Genomic DNA, 10734 nt, shown 5'->3' with positions numbered 1-10734 from the left:
ATTTAAATAAATACGTGAAGTTATATCATCTTATAATCTGTATAAATTTTATTTTATTTTTTAATCAAATATTATTAATTTAATATAATTAAAGTGAAAAAGTTTAAAATTTGAAATTTAAAGTTTAATGTAATTAGGGTGGAAAATTTAAAATTTAAAATTTGAAATAGATAATTAATATGTTGACAAGTGTCATGATATGAGACATATAATATTAATGAAAATGTCTAATATAATGACATTTGTCAATTGGAGAATAAATCTATTTATTTATTAAAATAGGAATTTTAGACATAGAGTTCTAAAAGGTGTGTGCTGGCGCACGCCAAAGCATACCATAACACATATGCAAACCGAGTTTGTTAAGTGCGATACCCAAATAATATGTAAAGACACACCTTATTACTTTATGGCATGACTGTTTCTTTTCAAGTAGCAAGTTTTTTCTCTTGATCTTGTATAAAACAATTTAGTTTTTATTAACTTTGAAGTTTGACTTTGCTACAATTGACGTCTCATATTATTTGCAACCTTAATTTTAAAAGTAGACGATATATTATATATAATGTTGTATTTTCTATAGAGTTGTGTGGTTAAATCTTGATTACATACGTTCGAGAAGAAAAATAACAAAATTTACCAGTAATTTAGTGTTTTGGTTTTACGAAACTACTCATACGTATCCATTTTATTAAGATGGACAATTTTATGTTTTTTGAAGCTTTGAATTTATTCTCTTATGAATATTAAACGTGTAAACTTGTCATGGAATTTAATAACATGTTAACATCAGAATGCATTCAAAGAATAACAAGAAGACGATGGCAATAAGGTGACTGGCTTTGGCAAATATATATATATATATATATATATATATATATATATATATATATATATATATATATATTTGAGAACCATTCTAATTTTGTGAGACCGTGAGATCAAATCTAAAAATAATTTTAAAATGCAAAATAAATGGAAAAATCCAAAAATTCTTTTTTTAAATATTATTTTCGGAACTTGAATTAACTAAAAAAATTAAAAAAAAATTAAAAAAAAAGTAAAAAAAAATCCAGTTTTTTTTAAAAAATATGTGAAATATTGAAAATAGAATATTACACTGACATATTCTGAAAAATAATTTTAAAATGGAAAATAAATGGAAAAATCTAAAAATTCTTGTTTTAAATATTATTTTCGGAACTTGAATTAACTAAAAAAAATAAAAAAAAAATCCTATTTTTTTTTTGAAAAATACGTGAAATATTCTAGATAGAATATTACATTGTACATATTCTAAATATAATTTTAAAATGAAAAATAAATGGATAAATCAAAAAAAAAATTAAATATTATTTTCGAAACTTGAATTAACTAAAAAAATAAAAAAAAAACAAAAAAAATAAAAAAATGTGTCTCACGGTCTCACAAAATTAGGCCGTCTCACATTAACCTAACCCTATTTATATATATATATATATATATATATATATATATATATATATATATATATATATATATATATATATATACATATATATATATATATAATGGTGAGTTCAATTGAAAAAATAAAAAAGGTTGAGAATGGGAGAATCATTCTCAGCCACTCATTTAATATAAACATAAAAAGACACGGTGACAAACTTGTAAATATGTTAATAACCTTCAATCTCAAATACGTAACTATAGAGAATTCGATAACAGTTTGTTCTTCATCAAAATTTTTCCTCCAACCTTCAGTAATCATCCAGATTTCTTCAACTAAACCGGAATTTCTTCGCTGTTCATGAAATTGGAATTGGAGTTCTGGACTCACAGTCACAGTCGACATTGAAGGACTCAGAATCGGTACTCACAGGTACCCAATCGGATTTTCGGAAATCAAAATCAAAATGAGAAATCGATCAGACATAGGATGTCGTATCTGAAGTCGAAATCGGAAGTATATGATGATTTGGAATTGATAACTTGATGTTTTTAACATTTTAAAAATAGTTAACTTGTATGCACTCTAACTGTTTGATGAAATGCATAAGCTAAATTACCACGTTATATTCACATATGAATATGTTTTCTCACTTGAATCAATATATGATTATTATAAACACTAAACAAATATGCAAGTGTGTATGTTATTCATATGTGAATAGCATATAAAAATTATATATATTTTTCAAAATACCTTCAAATATTCATAAGTGAATATACCTTGTAATATTCATATGTGAATATACTATGTAATATTCATAAGTTAATATATCATCTAATATTCACAAGTGAATATACTATGTAATATTCACATGTGATATACCATGTAATACTATGTAATATTCACATACGAAATATCATTTAATACTTATAAGTGAATATAACGTATAATGTTCACAAATGAATATACTATGTTAATATTCACAAATTAATGTTGTGACAACCCGATATTTCAACTCTATGTAATGACCTAAAAAGTCAAGTATTGTAACCACTTTTGATATAATGAAATTAACTTCGAAAATAAAATGTCCAAAAAGTCTCTAATTAATTACCTACTATGTTAGATGTCATTAAACCGTGATCGTACGTAAAAAGAACGCCCAAATCCGACTTCGTATAATGAAGTTATGATTTTTCCAAGTTCGGCTTAGCGATAGACAGCTAAAAACTCGAATCGGAGATCGAGCGACTTTTGGCCGGAATGACCTAAATGAGAATCGAAGGTCTCGACAATGGTATTACAACGGTAAAAAAATCAGGCAAAAACAGACGTCAGATAATGAAGTTATGAATTTCTAACGAAATTTTCTTACCGCGACCTTTTAAAAATAAATAATAAAAAAAATTTCAATATTTGTCGATGGAATCTAAACGAAAGTTGTAGAGCGTAGTCTCACCTACGCGTGGATATAAAGAATGTTGAAATCGGAGTTCGTATGAAGAAGATATGAATTTTTGAAGTTTATTAAATAAATAAAAATATAAATTTTATTATTTAGTCTTGGTATTATCCGAAAGCAGAGTCACCAGGTCGATCCGAGTTACGCCCAGTGTACTCGAGGCCTAGGCGTCGGATCGTCCACGTCGCCCCTATGCGAGGCTATGCCTCGTCCCATCCGAAGGTCCGAGGCAGTCGGGGAAGCGGTCACGCATGACGCACGCGTACGCCCAGCGTACCGAGGCGGTTCCCACCCCCTATAAAAGGGATGCGAGGGTTCCGAAGAAAAGGGCCAATTCCTCTCATCATTCTTGCGTTTTTGCCTCGTTTTCCATGCACGTACTATCCCGAAGCCCCGGTTTCCTTACTCAAGTCCCGAAGGTCGTTTGTGCTCCCGAGAATCCCGAGAAAATCCGCTTTCTCGAGTCGAATTTCTGCTCGTTTTCATCTCGCCTTTTCCGATCTGTCAAGTGAGTTCATACCCTTATAATCCACACTTTTAAATGTTTTATAAATGCTTTTATATGCTTTTAAGGGGGGAAATACAAGTAAACCACACGATTATTATCGTGTGTTATATAAAGTTTCATTATACACCTTTTTATCAACGAAATCATATGTGATTTATAACTATTATAGGGAAACTTTCGTATGCAAAATATATCATGATAACATCATATCTTTGGAGAAGAAAAATGTTGTTATAGATGTATAAATCAAACACCCTGCTTATACTGTATGTATATGTGTCCATCTTGGCACTATAAAAATTATACTTTTCATAACAAGTGAGCATTTTCATTAGGGATTAATGTACAAACGAGACACACTTTTAGAAAACTATAATAGGTATAGTTTTACAAGAACATCACGAACTTTTACATACTAGAAACACTATTTCAAGAAGTTTACTTTCACCTACAAGAACAAACGAACATTTTCACAAGTAAATCTGTTTTATACTAAGTTTTGTGAGACATTAACTTCACATACGTTCGAGTACACATTTCAAGTCCGGTATTATATACCAGAATCCCTTGGAGGAGGAGCATGGTGTTTGTGTATAGATCTATACGGGCTTGACAACCCCGCGTCCTGACTGTTAGCTACAGTACACCATTTGGGGTTACAAACGTCAGAACATTCCAACGCCTGAAGAACGTTGTGTGTAGGCATTCTAGTCAATAGCATGGTTATAAAACTCACATGGAGTATTAAAAACACATTGATTTACGGGGTTTTGCAGACGTATTGGAAATTTTATACGTACATACATTTTCTAGAAACAAACATTGGTCTTGATAAAAGGCTACATTTATGCTAGTAGAAAATATGGGATTTTCTTGGAACAAACAAACAAAAACGAAACATTTAATTTCATACAACCGTTGTCATTTAATACTTATGAAACTCACCAGCTTAAATGCTGATCTACTCTTTCAAAACTACTTGTATGTCCCATGGATTCAGCAATTACAGGTAACAAACAGCTTTTGAAGAAGGGACGCTGCGGCGCCAGTTTAAATTCATATTTTGTCATCATATTGTAATTGGTTTTGAACATGTACCTTTTAACAATGTAAATTTTCAATTATATATATGATGGTTGTATTGCTTTCTTTACTATGTATTCATTTGTTACGTTACCACATGAAGTCATCCGCCCTCGAACCTTTCCGCCGTTCTGGTTTGGGGGTGTGACAGATTGGTATCAAAGCAATGTTTATAGTGAACTAAGTATATCGAACCACATAAGATATACAAACTATAAATGCTTAAGGGACTAATACTCTCTAACAAAACATTTTTTTGTTTTACGCCTAAGCCGTGTTTCGTTTAACTTAAATTGTTAGTTCATTTAAGTACAAATACATGCATACAACAACTTATTTTCATGATTATAACTATACAACAAGTATTTAGACAAGTTGGGCACTACGATTAAGACTCGATAAATGTAATCAGATTTGGGACAAATATAGCATGATCAACTATATTTGCCCGAGATAGGACCAATGTATATCGAGGAATGCTCGTAGTGAGCAACAAGTCAAAACTTACCAAAACATACAAGGATCAAACACATGAATTTAAATACTATAGGAGTATTTGCGACATACAATAGCTTAACTTAAATGTTCCAAATTTTATTCAATTCTTATAACCCTATTCTCGTATAGTCAAATGGCTGGATTTCATCACCCCGACTACCCCTACTATCCCAACCAAGGCAACGGGGGATGGATCGAAGAGGATCCCGAGGAGGACGAAGAACCCATAGAATTGGATGAAGAGGATGACTCTGGCACCGACTCAGAGCCGAAAGTGATCAACCCACCACACGCACAACCTCCCGTCTTCGTAAGGAACTTTCAAGGACCGACTCCCATTTGGGGAAGTCACCTCCACCATTGGAGCCAACAACAAAGTCTACGCCCTCCCTACGGCATGTGCCGAGACTTCTACGATGTCCGCGGCGGAGGTTCAGCTGATCAGGCACTCCCAGTTATGGTGGGAAAACTAGCCAAGCAGTCCTACCAATCCAGAGTTCAAGCTAGCCGGATTCGGGAAGTCAACGTGGAAGTACAGGTTCACACTTCCGACATCCGTAGGCTGGACAAAGCTCAAGACAATGCTCAACTCCAAACTGAGGCATTCCAAGCTCAAATGATTGTAGCCCTCGCCGAATTGAGGGAACAAGAAGCCGCCTTTGATAGGCGTCTGATGGAATCAAAGCAATTGGATGCGGAGTCAAGCTCCAAGCGCAACTTACGTCGCAAGTAGTGCTTTCCAAAATCCCCAATTTAGTTATAAGTGAGGACCTCGGCTAAAAGTTTTTAATTATCTTAAACTTTGTAACCGGAGACCCTTATGGGGGTGAAATTTTCGTGATCGTTGTATCATCTATCATATTAATATAAGTGGCACACTATTATTACTACGTTGACTATTATGTTCAATCCTTAAAATGTTATGGAGAAACCATATGCTTGTTTCATATATTTGGTTTTACGAATAACTTTCATTCTTCTATCTTTGAGACTCATACTATCATTTGTTGTTGAACTATAACGATTTAGTTCATGAGACACATTCATTTTCTATGCTATGGAATTCTTATCTTTATCTTTTCAACCTATAGTTGAAGGATGCCTCCGCGTAGAAACCCGAGACGAAACAACGGTGGGGAAGCACCTATACCACCACCGCCTCCACCTCCTTAATTTGATGCTACCATGTTCCAAGCAGAAGTCACAGCAGTTGTGGCGGCTGCCATGTAACAAATCAATACCCCTGTTACTACTGGTTCGGGAATTGGCACACTTCCTTCCAACCATAGCGAGAGTCATGGGCAACCCCGAGAGTGCACCTATAAAGACTTTACGAATGCCAAACCTCGGATGTTTAATGGAACTGGTGGTGTGATGGTTCTGAAACAGTGGATCGAAAGGACAGAAGTCGTCTTTGAAGTTTGCTCCTGTCCCGAGCACAGCAAGGTCAAGTTTGCCACTTTCACGCTTACTGAAAGAGCTTTAACTTGGTGGAATGGCCACGTTAAGGCACTTACTATGATAGTGGCGAATGCAATAAGCTGGGAGAGCTTAAAAATCATGTTGATGAGAGAATACTGTCCACGAGGAGAGATTCAAAAACTCGAGCATGAACTCTGGACTCTTGGAATGATTGGTACCGATATAGCAACTTATACCAACAGATTCTGCAATCTGGCAATCCTTTGCCCATATATGATTGCTCCTGAGATCAAGAAAATAGAGAGATACATTTGGGGACTATCGCCCCAAATTCAGTCAAGTGTGTTAGCTTCAAAACCTGACACTTTTGAAAGTGCCAAAGAGCTGGCACAATCTCTTATTGATCATGGAAGTCATCAGAACTCGACAATTCCTACACCAGAACCACAAAAGGGAAACAACCACAACAATAACAGGAAGAGAGGATGGAATAAAGGGAAGGGTGGGTCTTCCCAAGAATCCTCGGAGAAACAATAACTAGTTATAGTGAATGCTGCTACTGTACCTACTATCGTTCCTACAAATCCATACCCAACAAAGCCTTATGTGGGTAACTTTTCAAAGTGCACCAAATGCACTTACCACCACAATGGACCTTGTCGATAAATGCAGTGCTCCAATTGCAACAGAAAGGGACACATTGTCCGTTTCTACAGAGCCCTCGTAAAGTCGATCACTCAAGTTCCCAATGTTGGTGTAGGCCAAGCTTGCTACGGTAGTGGCGAGGTGGGCCACTACAAGAGAAACTGCCTGAAGGCAGCTAATACCGGCGGGGTGGGACGAGTTTTGGCTATAGGCCACGAAGAAGCCGTAGCTAATCCTACAGTAGTTGCTGGTACGTTTCTTCTCGATAATTCATACGCATGCATACTGTTCGATAGTGGAGCAGAGAGAAGCTTCGTGAGTTAAAACTTTATTCACTTACTTAAACATAAACCAAGCAAGTTAGAAAAATCATTCACTATAGAAATGGCAAACGGAAAAACAGAAAACACTAACTGCATATACATTGGTTGTACAATAACTTTAGACGGTCATTCTTTCCCAATCAACCTCATGTTGGTCCAAATTAAAAGTTTCAACGCCATAGTCGGCATGGATTGGTTAAGTCTTCTTCGCGCCGACATCATGTGCTTTGAGAAAGCAGTTCGTCTTAATCTCCCTAACGACAAAACATTACTGATTTAGGGCGACAAATCAAGTACAAACCTTCGCATCATTTTGTGCATCCAAGCTCGAAAGTGTTTGCGGAAGGATTGTCAAGCATTTCTTGCTCACATCATCGACACGAGTCAGGAATTAAAGGACATCAAGAGCATTCCAGAAGTACGCGACTTTCCCGATATCTTTCAAGAAGAACTACCGGGATTACCACCACAACGCCAACTTGAGTTCAGAATCGACTTAGTTCCAGGGGCTACCCCAGTAGCAAAATCGCCTTATCGTCTGGCACCAGTAGAGATGCAAGAACATTCCAGTCAGCTTAATGAACTCCATCAAAAAGATTCATTAGACCAAGTTTCTCACCTTAGGGAGCACCGGTCTTGTTCGTAAAGAAGAAAGACGGATCGTTCTGTATGTGCATTGACTACAGAGAACTGAACAAACTTACTGTCAAAAATCATTATCCTCTGCCCCGCATTGACGACCTAATTGATCAACTTCAAGTAGCAAACTACTTCTCGAAGATAGATCTACGATCCGGATATCACCAATTACGAGTACTAGAGGACGATATTCCCAAGACAACCTTCCGAACTGGTGATGGACACTACAAGTTTGTAGTGATGCTGTTCGGATTAACCAACGCACCAGTGGTATTCATGGTCCTAATGAATAGGGTGTGCCATCCTTACTTGGATCAGTTCGTCATCGTCTTCATCGATGATATACTTATCTACTCCCGAAGTAAGGAAGAGCATAGTCAGCTTCTACGAAAAGTCTTAGAAACATTACGATCAGAGAAGCTCTATGCGAAGTTCTCTAAATGCGAATTTTGGATTCAAAGAGTCAAATTTTTGGGCCACGTTGTTAGCGAGAAGGGGATACACGTGGACCCCTCCAAAATTAAGGCCATTGAGAACTGGTCGGCACCAAAGACACCTACAAAGATTCGTCAATTTCTAGGTCTCGCTGGCTATTATCGCAGGTTCATAAAGAACTTCTCTAGCATTGTGAAACCTCTTACTACATTGACCCAGAAAGGCGTGGCCTTTGACTGGGAAGCAAAACAAGAGAAGCGTTCCAAACACTGAAACAGGCTTTGTGCACCGCGCCGATACTATCCCTCCCCGAAGGGATAGAAGATTTTGTAGTGTATTGCGATGCATCAAACCAAGGACTTGGTTGTGTTCTTATGCAAAGAGGGAAGATTATTGCTTATGCCTCCCGTCAGCTTAAGAGACACGAAGTAAACTATACAACACACAATCTTGAGTTAGGAGCAGTGGTATTTTCTCTGAAGATCTGGAGACACTACCTGTACGGAACAAAGAGCACTATCTTCACCGACCACAAGAGCCTTCAACACGTTTTTGATCAGAAGGAGCTCAACATGTGACAGCGACGATGGGTCGAGCTACTTAATGACTACGAATGTGAAACTCGTTATCATCCTGGCAAGGCCAATGTGGTAGCTGACGCCCTCAGTCAAAAAGAATACACTGGTCGGAGAGTCAAATCTCTGACTATGACTATCTATTCCCACTTATCCACACAAATTAAGGAGGCTCAACTGGAAGCTTTGCAACCTGAAAATGTGGCGGGTTATTGGGTCAAAAATATGGTTTATACTTTGCTTTTCTAGGAAAATATATTTTTATGTAATGTTGTATGTGTTTGCGGTTTGTGTGTACGACCGTACACGTGTGTACGGCCGTACACAGGGTGTGCATGGTGTTCCGATATCCATTATCTCCGATAGAGATAGTAGATTCACTTCACGGTGTTGGATTAGTGTCTAAGTCCATAACTATTTTGGTATGTACTTGACCCGATGGTGCATGGTCCTTTTGGGTTGCCTTCACCAAAGCAACTTGATAGGATGAATTATGGAGAGAAAGTATTAAATATGATTTATTAATATATTATGGGAATAATATATTAAAGGAGAAATCATATTGTTTAATTAATATTAGTCAATAATTAATTGGTAATTAGTTTTGTGACTAAAAGAGATTAATTAAACTTAAGGGACTGGAATTGTAATTATAAGATAATTGCAATTTGGGCCATGGATTGCCTTTTATTATAAGGTGGACGAATTCTAATGGGGAAGCCCATATGAAGTCGTCCAAGACTTTAAGAAAAGGGCTCCATGGGTTGCTTAGGGCTTAAGCAACCAAATTAGGGTTTCCTTGTTAGATAACCCTAATAGCCTTACTATATAAAGACCCCTTATGCCTCAAAAACGCGGACAAGCAACCTTCTAGGGTTTCACACGTTTTTGGGCAGCCTCTAACCTCTCTCCTCTTCATCCTCTTGCTTATGGTGTTTGTGAGCCATTGGAGGAGTGACACTTGTGACTCTAAGCCTTCCAAAGTCAATTCAAGGAGGAATTGGGATTGTTATTGCTACATAACAATCAAGGTAATATCTTAAACCTAATTATATGTTAATATTGATTTCCATATGCTAGAATTAGGGTTTATAGTCTTGGATTCAAAGCATGTACAATAGAGAAACCTAGATCCAAGCATTAGGGTTTGTATGAGCACATAGGATGTCTTATGACCAAAACCCATCAATGAGTACAGCCTACCATCCACAAACAGACGGGAAAAGTAAGAGAATGATACAAACTTTGGAAGATATGTTGAGAGCCTGTGTGATTGATTTTGGAAAGGCATGAGATGTCCATCTACCCCTTGTAGAATTTTCATACAACAATAGTTATAATACGAGCATAAAGGCTGCTCCATTTGAAGCCCTCTATGGCCGTAAGTGCAGGTCCCCTCTATGCTGGAGTGAAGTTGGCGACACCCAGTTAGCTAAAGGACGAGTTCCTAAAAGCACTCTCACCGGTCCGGAAATCATACGGGAAACGATAGAGAATATCGTTCAAATTCGTGAACGGTTGAAAGCCTCTAGAGACCGACAGAAAAGCTAGGCTGACTAAAGGAGGAAACCTTTGGAATTCCAGGTAGGAGACCGTGTTCTATTGAAGGTCTCACCGTGGAAAGGCTTAATATGCTTTGGAAAGCGCGGAAAGCTAAATCCAAGATACGTAGGGCCTTTCGAGATTCTCTCCAGAATCGGCCATGTAGCTTA

The sequence above is a fragment of the Lactuca sativa genome, chromosome 4, assembly GCF_002870075.4.
Source record: "Lactuca sativa cultivar Salinas chromosome 4, Lsat_Salinas_v11, whole genome shotgun sequence".
Taxonomy (NCBI): Eukaryota; Viridiplantae; Streptophyta; class Magnoliopsida; order Asterales; family Asteraceae; genus Lactuca; species Lactuca sativa.
Note: the sequence above shows the minus strand (reverse complement) of the source record.